The sequence below is a fragment of the Oncorhynchus keta genome, chromosome 25 (assembly GCF_023373465.1).
Source record: "Oncorhynchus keta strain PuntledgeMale-10-30-2019 chromosome 25, Oket_V2, whole genome shotgun sequence".
In the NCBI taxonomy this organism is placed as follows: Eukaryota; Metazoa; Chordata; class Actinopteri; order Salmoniformes; family Salmonidae; genus Oncorhynchus; species Oncorhynchus keta.
This window is the reverse complement of record NC_068445.1, coordinates 15,841,999-15,860,185: the sequence shown is the minus strand read 5'-3', so window position 1 is coordinate 15,860,185 and position 18,187 is coordinate 15,841,999. Positions and strand designations below refer to the sequence as shown.

Genomic DNA, 18,187 nt, shown 5'->3' with positions numbered 1-18,187 from the left:
GAGCTGTATGATTATATTTGGAAATGTCATTCTTTATTCAAACCCTTGGCCTTGAGGCCTTTAACTAAAATGCTTTGCTTTATATAAATGAGCGAGGTTATTTTCATTTCCTAATGGTCACCGCAGCCATACAGTAATGAGCAGCACCAAGGAGAATTGTTATTTTCTTAAGGACCAAATTAAAAAGGAAATCCCAGGTAGCTAAATCATTACAGAGGAAAGCCTAGAGGACTGTTTCCATGTTATTAGTCTACATGCTTGGACTTCCTGGTCCTACAGGGTGGGGGGAATATATGTGATAAATAGTGCATCTGTTCAATTTCAGACTACAAGTTGTTAATGAGGACTTTCCTCTTTTCTCTTTTTACAGCTTCAGTAGTTCATACTCACAGCATATGCCAATATGGTGGCAGGTTTGGAGACGTAATGCAGCATTCTAGTGAATTGCTGTTGAATTAGTTGATGTAATTTTTCTGTTGCATGGGGAATACACAGGATTAATATTTTTGGAGGGGACAATTGTGTATGTTGTTCCTTTTAATAGAAACATAGGTAAAGCTACCCGGTATTAAATATAATTTTTGGGTCTTCACTGTTTTTGTGTGTGGCCGTGATGAGTGATGACATGTGAAGTATGACATCATGCCAGTGGGTGGCTTGTAAGAGCACTGTACCAGTGAGGTCACTGGTCTCCTAATGACCTCCTCAGGGTTCACAGCAGCAGCAGCCTTCTTCTCTCTGGCCCTACTGTAGGTCTCCCCCTCTCCAACCCACCCTGGCCAGCACAACGCTTGGCTAGCCTCTGCGCTCATTGTCTTTAATCAAGAGTCAGGGGCATAAGGACGTAGCGAGTCAGCCCATTCATGCCCAGTGGGCTCCTTATTTTCAGAAAGGCAGATGAAGCCGAGTGGAAAAGCCTCTTACACATAGCTACGTGGTCCTTTTACACAATACACTGATCGCCTGTCTGCTGTGAGGCAGTGGCCAGTCAGTGATTGGACATGGAAACATTCAAATATGTTATCCATTATTATCGAATCTGAATGATCATGGTCTATGAATATTGTCTTTCAATATACTCTTCAAAACAATGTATTTTCAGCATATTATAGTATATCACATTGGTTCAGAGTAATCTGAAACAGGCCCGGAGTCAGTTCCCCGACAATGGTGCATCTAAGAGGCAGGACGAGAGGCATGTAAATCAGGCAGACAATGCTCTTCTTTAATATTTAACACAGGTTATTAGACAGAGCGAAGTTGTGACTCCCAGAACACTTCTGCGCATCACATGAATAACTAACGCTGGCTGATTATGCTAATAAGTAGTACTAGGAGGTTGTAATGACCAGGAGTGTACCTCTACTGATGCTGGAGAGGCTATAATCACAGACACATCACAAAAACACACCCCAAATGCACCATTAGCCTTAACACAGCAATTCTTTACCAAGCAATCTGCTTTACCCTTCATGTTTCTAGACTATGTGTGCGATCTCTCTTTATGGGAGGAAACCTGATGCATTTTTAAACCCACAGTCTCTGATCTTTCCTAACAAACGCATAAATGTTTGCATGTGATGAGGACAGGTCTTCGGGCACCCTCATAGTTCAGTCTGAAATGCCGGCTGTACCATTCTATAGCCTTACTCTACAGATAAAGATATTGAAATGCATTTCATGTGCTCAGAGGCCTTGTGTCAATTGTGTCATTCTATCACATGGGCAAGTGAACTGAGCTGTAGGAGAAGCTCTCACAAAATCACTTGGTCCTCCTTCATAGACGACAGCACTGATTTTAGAAGCTTATTGCTGCATCACGGAGCAAGTAAATGTCTTTTCTCCTGTTTTATTTTGACCCACAGATAAAAGCGTGCTCTTGGAAACCCATCTGGAGGCAGAGTGGGTTGAGCGTGGCTATATTCCATCACCATCACCACAGTTCTTTGGCCGCCACCATAAAGAATTCCAACGAGACAATTTTGCGGTGCGCAGGGCGAGCTGACAGGGAGTGTTATTAAAGCGCAGGGTGCTGACCGCTCTGAAAGTTATTAAAGTGCTCTGAGATTGTGTCTGTGATAGCCCTGCCGCCCTGCCGGGGTGTCCTTCACACACACACACAGCGGTACATTACAGTGAGGACGTGGTCATCGCAGAGAGAGGGGGGTGTACAGGGGGGAGTACAGACCAGACAGACACACCAGGGCCCACCGTGATGACAGAGAGAGATGTCATTGTCTTCATCCCCCCCATTAGTGCTGCCAATGGCTGCAGAGAGAAACTACAGTTTACCTGCTGGCCAGGGATCCTCTGGACTGGAGTACCAGTGTAAATACCATAGTGGTGTACTGTATGTCAAGCATTACATTTACATTTAAGTCATTTAGCAGACGCTCTTATCCAGAGCGACTTACAAATTGGTGCATTCACCTTATGAGATCCAGTGGAACAGCCACTTTACAATAGTGCATCTAAATCTTTTAAGGGGGGAGGGGGGTTAGAAGGATTACTTTATCATGCTATGAATGAAACTCTGAAACAGCTGTAGTACACTCAATGGTCTGTGGATGTTAGAGCAGTTACGTGAGGTCTGTCGCTGCATGACTCATTCACACCAATCAGAGGTTAGAATATATCACTTAACTGTTGGACCTATGAGGCCATGGTTAGCTACAGGGTTGAAAGTGCTCCCTCAGAGGGCAAAAATCCAATATAGATTATTGAAGCTCGTCATCTAATCCATATGTTTAACCCAACCTATAACAATCAATTGTGCATGACAATATGGGGTCGTAATGAAGGACTAAATATGATTTTCATGACCACGACAAGGCTATCATCTAGAAGAGGACATATATTAAAAGATTAATTGAACAAGTCATGAAAAAACAATTATTAAAGGTTGCTAATACTTTGCAAAACCTAAAGTACACTAAAGTGTACACTATATTTTGTATTGATAACAAATAGTCCTAGTATCATATCTTGAATATATGATAAGGCATTCTTGCCACATGAAAGAACAAGAACATTGACTGGTCTGCTCTATGCTTTTTGCCTGGTCTCTCAGTAAATCCTAGTGATACGTTTGAATGTGTTGGCAGCCAACAGTGTAAGATGATAGGCAAATAGGATGAGGGCTAATGGACTGATTCTGTGGGTTTTACAAGAGAGAGAGAAGTGGCCCAGCACATCAATCCGCTGTCTATCCGCACCCTCTCAATCTGTTTCAGTTCCACCCTGACGTGACAGCATGGGGGACTACGGCCATCTATTCATCACCAGGTCTGGAAATAACAGGACACCTCCAGTTTGTCATACTAGATTAGTCTGTGGCCTGTAACCACTGTCTTGAATAGTGTCTCCACCGTTACATCTGAGGTGTCCACTAGACCACCACTGGAGACCTTGGGGGGAACACGGCTATGTGTATTGACATGAGTTTGGCTCACTCGTGGGGAGGCAGAGTAGGCTGCTTCTTTCTCAGGCATACACTATCACTTACTGTGTGTGAACAAAGCCAATAAGCTACGATCATTTCAAGTTATATTTTTGGGAGAAAAATGTGTAATATGCTGTCATAAGCATTTTCCAACTTTAGTACCGTGTCATGGGTCATTACGTGTGGGACTCTCATGTAGAACAGTTGAGCCTTGCATAGTATAGTATATCCCTCCAAGCTTCTTCACAGATCCCTGGGGCTCTTATTCCTGGATTCTGCACCAAAAAAAAATCAATGGATTGTAATCTATAATATTACTTAATTGGTGATTATCAGTTACTTTGTGGATCACAGGTCCTGGCTATGAAATTAGCCCCGGTCTTTAATAAGAGCTTGACCATCAAGTGTAATGGACAGTGGAAGGTTTGCCAAGGACTGGAATAGCTCCTCTCTGCCTGTCCTCTTGACCTTGAATGGCAGGGTGGCTCTTTGAAAATGGCATATCCTGCAGTAAGCCAGAAGCAATAGATGTACATACAGTATTATAGAACAGTATTTGTCTGGTTCATTCATCCCTTCCCCATGCAACAATAATTTAGAAATTGTACAGATACAGCCTACATTTACATAGAAAGTGATGAATTAGTAATACAATATGTGCATGATCCTCTGTGATTCTAGCATGGAGAACCTCTTGACTAAAACCATAATTATGCATTATGAAGTACATGTGTTTCATAAGGGTATTATATAACTATGCATCACTTGTAGCAAGTGCTCCCCTCTTATGCAGAACATGTGTGGGAGGTTTACTGTTGCTGTAGTCACAACATTATGAAAATCATAGCTTTTTAGTGTCCCCATTATTATACTGTATGTAGTGGATAAGATGTCCTGGGGGCTTCTAACACCTGGTAATGTAAAATAGTATTTCAGGTAGTATTCACAATTGTTGCTGTCATGAAATAAGTACAATTATGTATAAGCTTGAACACATTCACACATACACAATGACCACAAAGAGAAGCTCCTATCTCTCCGAGCGATGCTCTCTGCTCCTGTTGAATGAAATTCAACCCAACCAAAAGGGGAAACAAAAGTGTCTAACATCAACAAAGAAGCCATTGCATCTGCTTATCTCGGACGCACTGGTTTTGTTTGGAGACCGGGAGCCCTTTGGCAACAATGGTGGCTCCTCTCTAAAATATGGCTGTTTTGTGGTTCCCATTCAGCCCATGTTGATGTGTTCTGTCTGCAGCTCCAGAGGCTCCCCTCCTCCTGTTTACCTGGGAGTCCTATGGGGCGAGATTTAGCTGAAAAGCCCAGTCGAAGCCAGTCAAAGGGAGCGTGGCGCAGGCCTGACCCTGGCGCTCCACTCATTGTGTAGTGCAGCGGTGTAATGAGGCCCTGTGTGGATATTGATATGACAGAACAAAAGGCCAAGGTGCAGTAAGGACAGCAATCCACACGTTTCACACCATTTGTTTTTCACACCGTATCCATCACATTAATGGGTCACCTTTCTGTGACAGCTCATGATTACCTGCTTACCCATGGAGAGAAAAGAAGAGAGAGGGAGAGAGAGAGAGAGATATATAAGGGGGTGGGGGAGACAGAGGGGGTTGAGAGAGAAAGAGGGGTAAGATGAGGAACGGTAGAGAGAGAAACAGTGGGAAAAGAGTGAGAGAAGGAGCTCTAGTTATGAGGGTAAAGGGTGAGCTGGGGTTGGAAGGGGCTTAGGGAGTGGGGGATGGTAGGAGGGAGCTAGTGACATTTGTATTTTTTTCATGAAGATTGGCTCCAGCGCTGTCATCATCCCCACTGTGAATTTATGACAGGTCAGCTCTCCATGTAGTCACCTGATGGATGGAGAACATCCACGTTTATTTGGGGCAGAGTGGAAATGGTCAGAACCATTCCCCAAAGCACCCATAGGCTTTTTTAAAGACCACTATAGCAGAAGTGCTTGTTTAGTATTTCACCATATACTGTAGCCTTAGATTAGCACAACATACCTACACGTACATTGATTTGCACTGGTCCTGAAAAAGGGAAACACTTTTCCAAGAGCACTTACACAATACTTACTGGGTTGGAATTGCTGTCAGACATTCTAAATGTACATTTTAATGTACATTATATGGATTGTATACCTGCTGGTTGAATCTGTTTTTATACACTGAGTGTACAGAACATTAGGAACATCTGCTATTTCCATGACATAGACTGACCAGGTGAATCCAGGTGAAAGCTATGATCCCTTATTGATATCACTTGTTAAATCCACTTTAATCAGTGTAGATGAAGGAGAGGAGACTGGTTAAAGAAGGATGTTTAAGCCTTGAGACAATTGAGACGTGGCTTGTGTATTTGTGCCATTCAGAGGGTGAATTTAAGTGCCTTTGAACAGGGTATGGTAGGAGGTGCCAGTAGCACAGGTTTGTGTCAACAACTGCAACGCTGCTGGCTTTTTCACACTCAACAGTTTTCTGTGTGTATCAAGAATGGTCTACCACCCAAAGGACATCCAGCCAACTTGACACAACTGTGGGAAGCATTGGCGTCAACATGGGCCAGCATCCCTGTGGAATGGTTTCGACACCTTGTGGAGTCCATGCCCCAACAAATTGAGGCTGTTTTGAGGGCAAAAGGGGGTGCAACTCAATATTAGGACTGTGTTCCTAATGTTTTGTACACTCGTGTACTGTAGGTGCAGCAAAACGAGTCTGTTGTTGATACTTTGAAAGAAAGAGGCATAATGTCTATGTGAAATTGAATCTCAAAAGTGTGTTCTCTCAAAGATGTTTGTTTGCCATAGTCAAACAACTTTTTAAAACTCAACTTTAATAATTTCTTCCTGCTAACTTTTTAAAATGAGTTATGTGAATGCTTTCTGCTTAGCTCAGTAGCTGTTGATGTGTTCCATTCTCAGAGCTACATGTAGTGTCTACCAAATCTAGATCTGTCAGTATGAAGAGCAGAAATAGCAAGATACCATTTTATGATAAAATAAAGACTATGGCCATGTATCTTTCCAAAGTTCTTACCTCAGTATTTCAGGTGGGATGCAGGGGAGGAAGAAAGAGAGAAGGGTATGAGAGAGCGAGATCACTCTGTCCCAAATTAAAAGTCGCAATGTCATACTTTGCTCTAATTGCCTAGAACCATTATTGGACACGGCAAAAAATTGTGTCTGCATGTGCACTTATCACTCCATAGAGACAGAGTTCCAAGCATGCAAACGTCCCTTCGCTCACTGTGTTTCAATGGGTAAAGGATTCGCTGTTTGACTGTAGACTGCCATTTTGTGATATGTCATGGTACCCAGCAGATATGAGGTGATGGTGTCAATATATCTTGTGTTTGGCCCGTGGAGGTTTACTCTGAATTACAGTAAAAACATGAGTTATGTTGGTGAATCCATACTGTGTTGAGGTGATGTAAATCAGAAGGGGGAGAAATTGCTGACAAGTTTTACTATTAAAAGATAATTGTAATCAAGGTGCAGGACGAGCAATGAAGTGGTGATAGCAGATAGATGGACAGCTGGAAAAGATGGATTGTTTTAATTTGCACCAATTAAATTGAAGTTCACTGGATCATCTTCCTCAATCTTCATGAACACTTTATTTTCTGGCCTCTACGAAGCTATTAAAAAGAGGGATTGAATCCTAAGACTTAGTATACAATATTTTATGTTAAACCATCATTAAAGAAATGTGAGCATGCTCTCTCCACCCTTCTGTAATGAGTTTTGTAGAGAGAGATGCAAAGCGGCATGCTGAGGTGTTCAAACAGATTGATGTGAGGTTGGGGGTAACTTCAAACTCTCCCTGTCTTCGTCTACAGCAGTTTCAGCCTAGCCAGACTATACCCTGTTGTGTGACTGTCTTTGTTGTTTGTACATCATTTACATATTCTAATTTGGCTTGAAGCAAATTCTAAAAACTAAACCTACATTAAAAATGATGCCTTCTTGACTCTTTTAAAACTCTCATGGATGAGAAGAAAACAATTTAATCTTTTCTGTTTTAGTCATTTGTGTTCTATGCCCTACCTCCTCTTACCCCAACCAGACCAATAAACACATAAAACAGTCTCGTTGGTTCTGTAAAACAGTACTGTACTCTTGCAACATACTCTGTAAACTATAGTACTCTGCCCAGTATCTTTGAGTTGATATCAAAACTCTTTATTTGCACTCAGAATCTATTAGCTATGTTTAAGCATCATATGTCATGAGATCAAGGTTCAGTTTACTCAAAAATGTTTTCCTTACTAAATGTCAAACCTTTTACTCCAGATGAGTTAAATATCAGGCCATTTTGCATGGACAATTTAATATAGAATCAACAATAAATAAAGCATTTGATATTTTGTGTATTTTTTTTCATGATACTGTGGAATATTCGTCATTGCTCTTCATTACTGTTTATCTTCTGATAATGGCAATGGTAATTCCTTGTATCTTCAAAGGTCAATAGTCATGTTGATGTTTATCAAGTCTTATTCTGATACAGCTTCAATACGCATGGCTTAATGCACATCTCAGAGTAACTGCCTCAGAGGAAAAACTCCCCACTCTTCCGACCAGAAATGGTGAGTATTTAAAGCCCCCTAGAGTCGATTGATGCACCGGTGCAAAAAACTAAAACATCTTTAAAAAAGCTTTCAGTTTAAACTGGAGATATCTGTATGCGTCTCAATCCACCGCATCCGCCAGTGTTGCACGTCCAAATTTGCGATGAAAGGTGGCAAAGCTAAAGAGGTGTTTGTAAACGTCTGTAGCGTCCGAATAGTTTGACCACTCTAGGTAAAGGGGAGACTCTCATGAACACAATGGTGTTCTCCATTTTGCTCTATGACCCCCACAAGTGTCACGGGACTGAAGGTAACCGGTACCAGTAAAATAAAATGAATAATGGAAGTATGAAGGTAGTTTTGTGACTACTGCAAAAAGGGGTTAAAGATGTTTTATATATATATATATATATATATATATATATATATATATACAGTACCAGTCAAAAGTTTGGACACACCTACTCATTCAAGGTTTTTTTTTTTTTTTTTTTACTATTTTCTACATTCTAGAATAAACTGAATACATCACACTATGAAATAACACATATGGAATTATGTAGTAAACAAAAAAGTGTTAACAAATTAAAATAGATTTTATATTTGAGACTCTTCAAAGTAGCCATCCTTTGCCTTAATGACAGCTTTGCACACTCTTGGCATTCTCTCGACCGGCTTCACCTGGAATGATTTTCCAATAGTCTTGAAGGAGTTCCCACATATGCTGATCACTTGTTGGCTGCTTTTCCTTCACTCTGCGGTCCAACTCATCCCAAACCATCTCAATTGGGTTGAGGTTGGGTGATTGTGGAGGCCAGGTCATCTGATGTAGCACTCCATCACTCTCATTCTTGGTCTAATAGCCCTCACACAGCCTGGAGATGTGTTGGGTCATTGTCCTGTTGAAAAACAAAGGATAGTCCCACTAAGCGCAAACCAGATGGGATGGTGTATCGCTGCAGAATGCTGTTGTAGACATGCTGGTTGTGTGCCATGAATTCTAAATATATAACTGACAGTGTCACGAGCAAAGCAACCCCACACCATCACACCTCCTCCTCCATGCTTCACGGTGGGAACTACATATGCGGGGAGATCATCTGTTCAAATACAGTGGTTCTTCCTTTAAAAGGTGTGGTGTGCTGCAGCAAAGCTAGTGGGGTGCCGCAGAATTTAATGTCAAGTTATTTAAGTATCAGCCATTTTTAAATTTATTTATAAAAAAAAAAAAAAATTTACCTTTATTTAACTAGGCAAGTCAGTTAAGAACAAATTCTTATTTTCAATGACGGCCTAGGAACAGTGGGTTAACTGCCTGTTCAGGGGCAGAACGACAGATTTGTACCTTGTCAGCTCGGGGGTTTGAACTTGCAACCTTCCGGTTACTAGTCCAACGCTCTAACCACTAGGCTATGTCCCACAGAGCCATTGTTGCCAGAATAACACAATTTACCATAATCTGCCATCATCTACCACAAAGCTAGGTCGCGGCATAAGCTCAACTTTTAAAGACAGAACCACCGTACTGTACTCTGCGTTTCATAAAGACACTGCAGTTAGAACCAAAAATCTCAACTTTGGACTCATCAGGCCAAAGGACAGATTTACACCTGTCTAATGTCCATTGCTCGTGTTTCTTGTCCCAAGCAAGTCTCTTCTTATTGGTCTCCTTTTGTAGTGGTTTCTTTGCAGCAATTCGACCTTGAAGACCTGATTCACACAGTCTCCTCTGAACAATTTATGTTGAGATATGTCTATTACTTGAACAATGTGAAGCATTTATTTGGGCTGCAATTTCTGAGGCTGGTAACTCTGATGAACTTATCCTCTGCAGCGGGGGAGGAGTTTAACACTTTTTTTGGTTACTACATGATTCCATATGTGTTATTTCATAGTTTGATGTCTTCACTATTATTCTACAATGTAGAACATAGTAAAACAAATATTAAGAAAAGCCCTTGAATGAGTAGATGTCACCAAACTTTTGACTTGTACTGTATATTTCCAGTTTTGTTTTACATCTAGATTTAGGACAAACACTTCAAAACCTCGTTTCCCCTGATACATTTTTTGACTATCCTTTCTGCCATTTATGAATGTGTTATTCAATGCATTTTTATGTGCTTTAGCAGTAAAGGCCAACATATCTCTCTCTTATTATTTTTATTCCTAAAGGGGTCCTGAAATTCAAAATCAACGTATTGGATGGACTATAAAGAATTAAGGAAAGGTTATTGGGTATCGGCATGTGTAAATTTATGTAGTAAATCACAATTTCATAAACAGGAAAGGAGCTTGGCTGGGAGATTGGCGAGGCGTTGCGGAGGGGACTGGGAACGATGGTTCCACAGTGTTTGCTTCCGAGCCAGACTTGCTCTGAGGCAAGGGTTATTAGTGCTTATCGGTAATTTGGCAACCTTGACCATGTAACCTTGCTAAAGCTGGATTAACATTTTACCTGGGAAAACATGAAGATGCCTTAAAACATTTTCCATTTTCCTTGTGTGTTATGAGACAACAGCCTACAGAGGCTATTCAAATGAATGTCCACAGTATACTCCATGAGCACTCAAGGAGAAACTCTTATTAGTCCTAAAAAGTAATGCATACACATCAAATCTTTGACTGAAATGATAACACGTCGACCAGTTTATATTTCTGAATATGTAAATCCCAGGAGTAGCAACATTTCTGCTCTATAGATTTTCAGTAGAGTACGCATGCTACTCTTATAGGGCTAAGATATAAAAGGGATATGAATCAATACAGACAACCATACATAGTTTGCATTGTGCCATTGATTGATGTATTGTAGAAAACCACTCTCAAAAACGTGTTTCGTTTTTTTTTTGTATGTTGTTGTTCATACCACTGTTCGTTTCTGGAAGGTGCAGTTATAATACCACTATGTCTGGGTTATTCATAGCCACATCTTTGTTATTGTGACACTTGTGCAACTCAAGGAGGTGGTGCTGTATCTCCCTCCAAGAAAGAAGCACTCACCTATTATTGAGCCTCTTTATCTTTACTGTAGCTGAGTTGTTAATTAGGTAGACCTTGAATTAGATTATTTGCATGTCTGAACAAGGGCTACGGTATTAATGCTCCCTTAGGACACACTGTAATAACCTCTTCAGTGGCTCCAAGGTCCCTGTGGATGAGGCTGTGTGGACGCCAGCCACTGGAAGGAGGGAAAGTGCAGAGCCATTTCATCCAATTAGCTGTGGATTATTCTCCTCCTCTTCCTTTGAATCCTATTTGCTGTGATAAGGTGTTCTCCTACAGGGACCGAGTTGAGCTGTGGTATCAGGGGAAATGATTAATTCACAACCCCAAATTAAAATGCAGTGCCTTCCATTTCACACTGTCTGACATAGGAGAAGACACAGTTCAGAAATCAATATGGGCACCAAACAACTGCTCAGGAGAAGGAAGGTGAGGCAAGTGCACAACACATAAAAATATCCTTAGGATTCTCAGAGTCATGGTGCATTTTATTCCACATTTCCCACATTGTGTTTTCATAGTATGGTATTATGGATATTGGATCATGCCCTTGAATTATTTAAACCAAGAAAACCCTGGGAAATGTTCTGTAAGGCAATATCATTGACACTATTTGTTGTGGGGTATTGTACGATCGTTTTACTGTATGTTTATCTCTTGCTTCTTATCTATGCCCTGGGGGTACACTTTATTTTTGTACTGTTAAATACACAGTTACATCTACAAGATTTACCTCAGGATGAGAGAGATTTTTCCTCTCGAGACATTGCATTTGTGTGTGAAGAATCCAAAGAGTCCAGATTTCTATTTTGCAACCCCTCTGACGCCACACAAATGATGTTTAAACACACAGCACCTAGGGTTTAATTAAGTCCCTCTAATCGTGTTCCAATCAGAAGCCTGGACCGATGGGCTGGAATTCCTGATGTGCATTTCTGTCAGTCTTAATTGGATAATTGATTGCCAATTTGAACCTGGCCACACACTGCATACACAATAAAGCGCCTGGCCATGTTCCTTGAGGATTGGTGTTCCATCCGAATAAAGATGCTGCTACGATAGGCAGAAGTCCAACTCTGGGTGTTTCTGAAAAATAGTCGTGTGACTCGGAGTCCATTCATAAATGGCTTTTGAAAAGTGGAGAGATTACCACACACATCATTATTTTTGATGTACTGCCTTTCTATTGACTTCAGCCATGTATATACTCTAGACAAAAGAGGTCCTGCATCATGTGGAGCTGCTGCATGACAATCTAAACCAAGCCTTCATTTGCCCAAAGATAAAAGTGAAACATTAAACAATGGTTCATGATTATCACATAAGCTACAAGTCTGCATGCCACTTGTAATTACTGGAACAGATTACTACACCACTTGTAATGCCGTAATGCATTTTCCTTGTCAGGGGGTGTTCTCTGGAGAGCAAGACTCATCAACGTTGGATAGAAAACAGATATGAGGAGTCATCACAAGTTTGTGATTTACACAAGTTTGATCATCTCTGATCTGCCTGATCATAACACTCATGAGAGGGGTCCACACATTTGATTTTGCTGTACTACCCCTCAGTTGAAACAACAGTTTGACAGGGATTTTCAGCTATCAAAGTGCCTCCAAACCATCCCATGATTTTGACGAAAGTGGTATATCAATAAACATACTGACCTGCTCTGCATTTACACTATTTTCTACCAATGGCAAAGTGTTTGTTTTCTAAAAATATACCTTTGTAGGAACTGGTAAAAGGAGAATTCTGTAGTTATAAATGGCATCTCTCAATGCTGTAACCTTTCCACAGTTTTTAGCACTAAAAGCGCAACACTAGGTGGGATGGGATATTTTGGCCACCATTTGTACAGAGTGAAGTTTCTTTGGAGTTTCCTTGAGACAAGTGACCATTATGGGCCAAAGTGAAGGCCTTATCAGTCACCCTACAATGGTGCCACCACATGAATTTTATTAGGGATGGATATGGCTCGCCAAGCGACTGCATTGTGGACCATCTGGGTGACAATAAACATGTCCCCGCATGGTTTCCTCCATCATTCAAGTCCAGATAGCAGATCTGGACCTTAACCATAGCTCACTATCTCCTGAATCTTGCCTCGGCGTGACCTGTTAGAGAGATGGAGGTGAGGCTCAAGGATATCTCTCAGAGTCAGCCCCAACATTGGGAGGTTATTATAGCCATCCTGGAAAGAGGACTGTGTGTGTGTGTGTGTGTGTGTGTGTGTGTGTGTGTGTGTGTGTGTGTGTGTGTGTGTGTGTGTGTGTGTGTGTGTGTGTGTGAGAGAGAGAGGGATATACTCTTGTACAGACTAGATTTTTTATAAGTAAGACGAGCAACATGACTCTGGTCTCTACACAAGACGGGTGTGGAAAAAATAATTACGTGGTTTTAAAGGTGAGAAGTTTAAATTGCACCGCTCATGGTTTGATTATTCCAGATCAATTTGAGACGTACAGTGATGAAGTATATGGACTCCATACATGGGAGCGAGAGCTCGATGGCAATGTGTCTTTATGGACATATTGGTTTCTTTTCTCCACAAGATGACAGTTCCACTTAATCCACAGATGACATGCCGATGCTCACTGAACATGTTCAATGAATATCAACAATTAAGCGTTTGATTATGAAATGCACAATCAATGAGAGTATTAGTTCTTGTTATTGAGTCAAACAAAGACAGTCAATCTGAGAGCATTTCACAACATATACTGCCTATTACCCATGGGCCTCAAAATCTATGATATTTCCATTGTATGTCAACAAACAAAACTATGAGTGTGTAGATAAAGACTTATCTCAACTCTCTCGCATCCATCTTTTTTTTTTTTAATCTAAGAATATCTGTCCTGAAATATAATTTGACTAAAGTTATGAGAGGAGGGTTTTCATCTTACACTGTAGCCTATGGCTCAGCTATTAAGAACAGAGAGATGATGTGTAAATGGCTTTTGTTGACCCCAGCCTTATATTAGACGGTTATTACTCTGGCAGCCCACTGGTGTGGCTGGACTGTGTCTCACATTAGACATATTAGTGTAGGTCTTCATTATATCTCGGCTTCAGAGCTTGTCACCAGGAAGCTGACAATTGGATTGTTTTTCAGGCTTAAATGAACAGAAACTCTATTAGTAAAGGTTTTCTCAGCGGCAAATTCAGCTGCTGCTTCAGCCAGTTCCCCACAGTTACTGGTTATTTTGTTGTGGTTGATGATACAACTGAAGGAGATGAGAGCCACCCGAGCCACAAATCCAGTAGCAGAAGTATTTCAATGCACTAAAAACTTAAAATAGAAACGAAAGGTCACATTAATCTGGCAAGAGGAAAAATGGGCTAATTTGTGTTAACATGCTAATGTCGTGATGATGAAAGCTAAAGTGAAAAGCAAATGAACCAAGCTAAACGCACAGGCGCCAAAAAACAACAAACCAAAACGGAAGGCGGATGAACACCAAGTGAAAAGTGACGCATAAACAATGCCATTTAATACAATTTCATAAAACCACTTATATTCTGTGACAGGGGTTCACTTGTAATCACTGTAAGTGAAGAGGCACGGGGCTGCGGTCCCGTCGTCATGAGGGGAGAACACTTCTCCATGACACGTACTCTGCTTCTTCTCATTAATCCCTCAAGCTACATTCATTAACAGTCACTCCCTCCTCTTCTCTCCACTTCTCAACACACCCCAGTTTAGCTATCAGTGTGCCTTTGTGAAAGCCTCTTGTATGGTTCAGTTGGTAGAGCATGGCGCTTGCAACGGCAGGGTTGTGGGTTTGATTCCCACGGGGACAAGTACAATTGAAAATGTATGGACTCACTACTGTAAGTCACTCTGGATAAGAGCGTCTGGTAAATGAAATGAAACAGTCATTAAAGACCAATCTGGGAGTGTGTGTTTCAGGATGCGTTAATTTAGTTTTAAAAGGCGCAAATGCATTTTCCGCATCTGAGTGTGCTTTAAAGGATCACACCTGCACCAGTGCGAGGTGGTCTAAGATCGATTGCAAATGTACCATGTCTGATTGGGGTCCCCACTGGTGTGAAAGTAGTCTGCCCTTATTCCAGAAGGTGGACTGATACAATGTGCACACCGTCTGTTTACTTTCTAAGTGGACACAATGTTTTGTTAACGTGATGACAATGTGTTCGCTTGAAAACAGTCCTAAATAGATTGACCCATCAGTTGATATGGACTTGACATGTAGGTTAAAGCAGAATAATGCAAATATATTCACTTTAGTCCCAAACAATTGAAATGTAGTGGTAGGAAACTAATCGGGGGAATTCAGATGAAAAAAAACAAAAGAACTCATAATGGAAATGCAGCAAAAGAGATGGCGGTGAAAGCCACCTACCGTAGAAATGACATTGAAGGACAGTTGTAAATGTGGCAGACAGGGAGAAGAGGTAAAACAAGAGATGATAAATACAGGTGATTTACAGGTACACAGAGTGACAGATGCTGTGGAAATAGGGCTGGGTGTGCCGTCATATAGATGGGCCAGTTAGTGGCTTTTTGAGGATTCCCAGTCAGGAGTGGGTTTGTGTGGCAGAGGGCAGCCTTTATGGCTCACTGGTGCACTGACCACAGTCCATTAACTCAAAGAGCCTCGGCAAGAGCACTGGAGCAGGGAGAGGGGCTGTGACCTGCCTGAGACCATCTTATTACTTTAACACATTATGTCTCCCACTGCAATCTTTTTATTTAAGTGACTTCAACACAACGCCTCAGAGTCCTAAGCAGGCCAACACGGGGACAGACAGGAGGTGCCGGACAAGGAGCGAGAGGAGGGAGTTTCAAAATGATTTATTGAACACGTCTGCTGCTGGATGCTACAGAGAGGGAGTGCATGGATGGACAGGAAAACAGTTAGTGATGAACCTAACTGCAGGGAGAGCTGTTTATCGTGTAGAGAAACTGAACTGACCCCAGAACAGCCCCTAAGAGGATTCTGAAGTTCTCACTGGTGAGCTGTTCCTGCCTACCAACGGTAGCCAAACTCAGACAGTGAAGAGGGGGGGAAGGATGCTTGATTTATTTGACCACCACGTCACTCTTTATGGGCCGCACCACAAGAGCCTGCCTCAAATGTTACCGTCCTCAGGAGGAATATCAGCACTATAAGTGCACAGCTTTCCCTGGCAAGCATTACAGCAGCTCAGACAAATGGACTCACTGTGTGTCCTTCCTGGCCCTGTGTTTTCCATACAAGGTACATGCCTTTTTAGGATGTGAGACATTCATGTCTCAAGGTGTCCAAAGAGAAGAATGCAAATAAGGATAAATGTGTCAGGCTGTGGAATCACATTGTACATCAAACCAGTTAGCTAACTATTCTTAACTAAGGGTTGACAATTAGGGGAATGTTTATATTTTTACATATCCAACCAAGCTGAAGTGACAGTAAGGTAACGAGTCACAGGAATTCTGGCCATGTGGCAATTCTCTCTCAACTTCTTAATGAAGTTGCCTGTGTCAGTATTAATTCTGTGTGTTTCTGTCGCTAAAAGGAACTGATATAGTACATTTGAAACAGCGTGATTATGGACAGGAAAACGGAGTTGCTCAAAAATTGAAGAGTGTGTTGTCAGCTATATGATTTGTGGTCTAAAATACATTTTCCAATAGTATTCCTTTATATAAACACCCACAGTGTCTTATATTTAGATAGTTAACATAGTATTTTGTTATTTAGTTTTACTGCTGATCACATTTCTGTAAGGCCCATGGGTCACGGTCAGGGTCATGGCCGTTTCACGGCTGTAGCTGATTTATTTCTCCCAATTAGGTTTAAAGAGACAAATCTACACTCCCTCACCCCGTTTTCAGGAGCGCACCCTTCCCCTTGCGACACATCTCCCAACAACTCACACATCACAGCTACCATTATGTTCTTGTTAGTTCACACTGTCGATAAGAGAAGTGTAACATGCTTTCATGCCAAGGGCTTAATGGGTTTATTCGAATTCCCTCCCCATCTTTCCCGTCAAAGACAGACATACACAAACACATAGCATTTGAATGGTTGCAATGGCACGTGTCAGGGAAAGTCAATTCTTCAGAAAGTGGAAGTAACCGATTAGATTATACCATTGCCACAATCTGTTACAAAAAATAAACATGGGGCCTTTTCATTAACCTAATGAAGACGAAGCACACTGATGAGCTCTTAAGTCAATTAAGGATATTTAAAAACAGGCAGTACAGCCCCAAGGTAAATTAACATGCAGAGTGTGAGGAGGACCCAGGTTCAAACAAATTGTGCGTAGAACCCTCTGGTTCAAGCCGCTTGACTCCCTCCCCTAATGTACACCCCTCCTCCTACGCTCAAACGAGCTTTCATTAGCCATAATTAACTGCATGCTTTCTGTCCTTCCTCGACCAGCAGCTTATAAGTCTGTATTGAGGGGGAGAGGCTTGGGAGGGAATGTAAACAAGTTGGATACTCACGCAGGCTGCATGGGGATAACAGTGAGGACGTCATAATACGTCTTCCCATCAAAAAGTAGTGATGGTTAATATGGTATTCTGATATTTGACAGAAGAGATGCCATGATCCTACTGGGACCAACATAACATTGTCCTATTCCATGCAGGTGCAAAGAAGCTGTAAAAAAAATAATCAAATCAATGTTTGTAGATTTCAAAATGTGCTGTAATGTTGAATACTATTGTGGAAATGGACAGAATCGATATATAATAGACATACATTATAAAACATGTATTCTACTGTATGCAAGGGGAGAATAGGCGTATACTTTAGCCATGTCTGTTCTCATTGTTATTGTTCATTCTTTCTCTTTCAATAAACTTATTTGGAATCCTCCTGGGTTTTAAATCTGTCTCTGCTGGCCAAAAAACGAGGTCTGAAAAGATTGCAGTTAATTTCGACCCACAGTGAATGGAAGCCTCATTTACTGGCTGCTGGCAACTCAATCAGCTTGCCTCACATTGATGAGTGAGTGACTACTTTCAGAGCGCCAGTCAATATGTGTCTACTGTGATAGAATGTCAGCATCCGTGCCCTGTGTTCTCTTGGCCCACTGTTATGGCTCTTCTTTATCTTGTCCAGTCAATGTTATCACATAAAAAGTCTGACACACACTAACAACACATGCACACACATTGGCCTATACCTATGC

At 41.4% G+C, this 18,187-nt stretch overlaps 1 long non-coding RNA gene across 3 annotated transcripts in view; it reads left to right on the top strand.

Moving 5' to 3' along the window:
* LOC118358282 (uncharacterized) overlaps positions 1 to 18,187 on the top strand; it is a 48,945-nt gene that overhangs the window by 9,142 nt on the left and 21,616 nt on the right. For 2 of the 3 annotated variants that reach the window (XR_004820452.2, XR_008078886.1), the window contains exon 4: positions 15,755 to 17,818. The exons of the other annotated variant lie outside the window; for it this stretch is intronic. This is a non-coding gene — a long non-coding RNA (uncharacterized LOC118358282). Of the gene's footprint in view, positions 1 to 15,754; positions 17,819 to 18,187 lie in introns of those variants that run through there. 3 annotated transcript variants of the gene reach the window in all.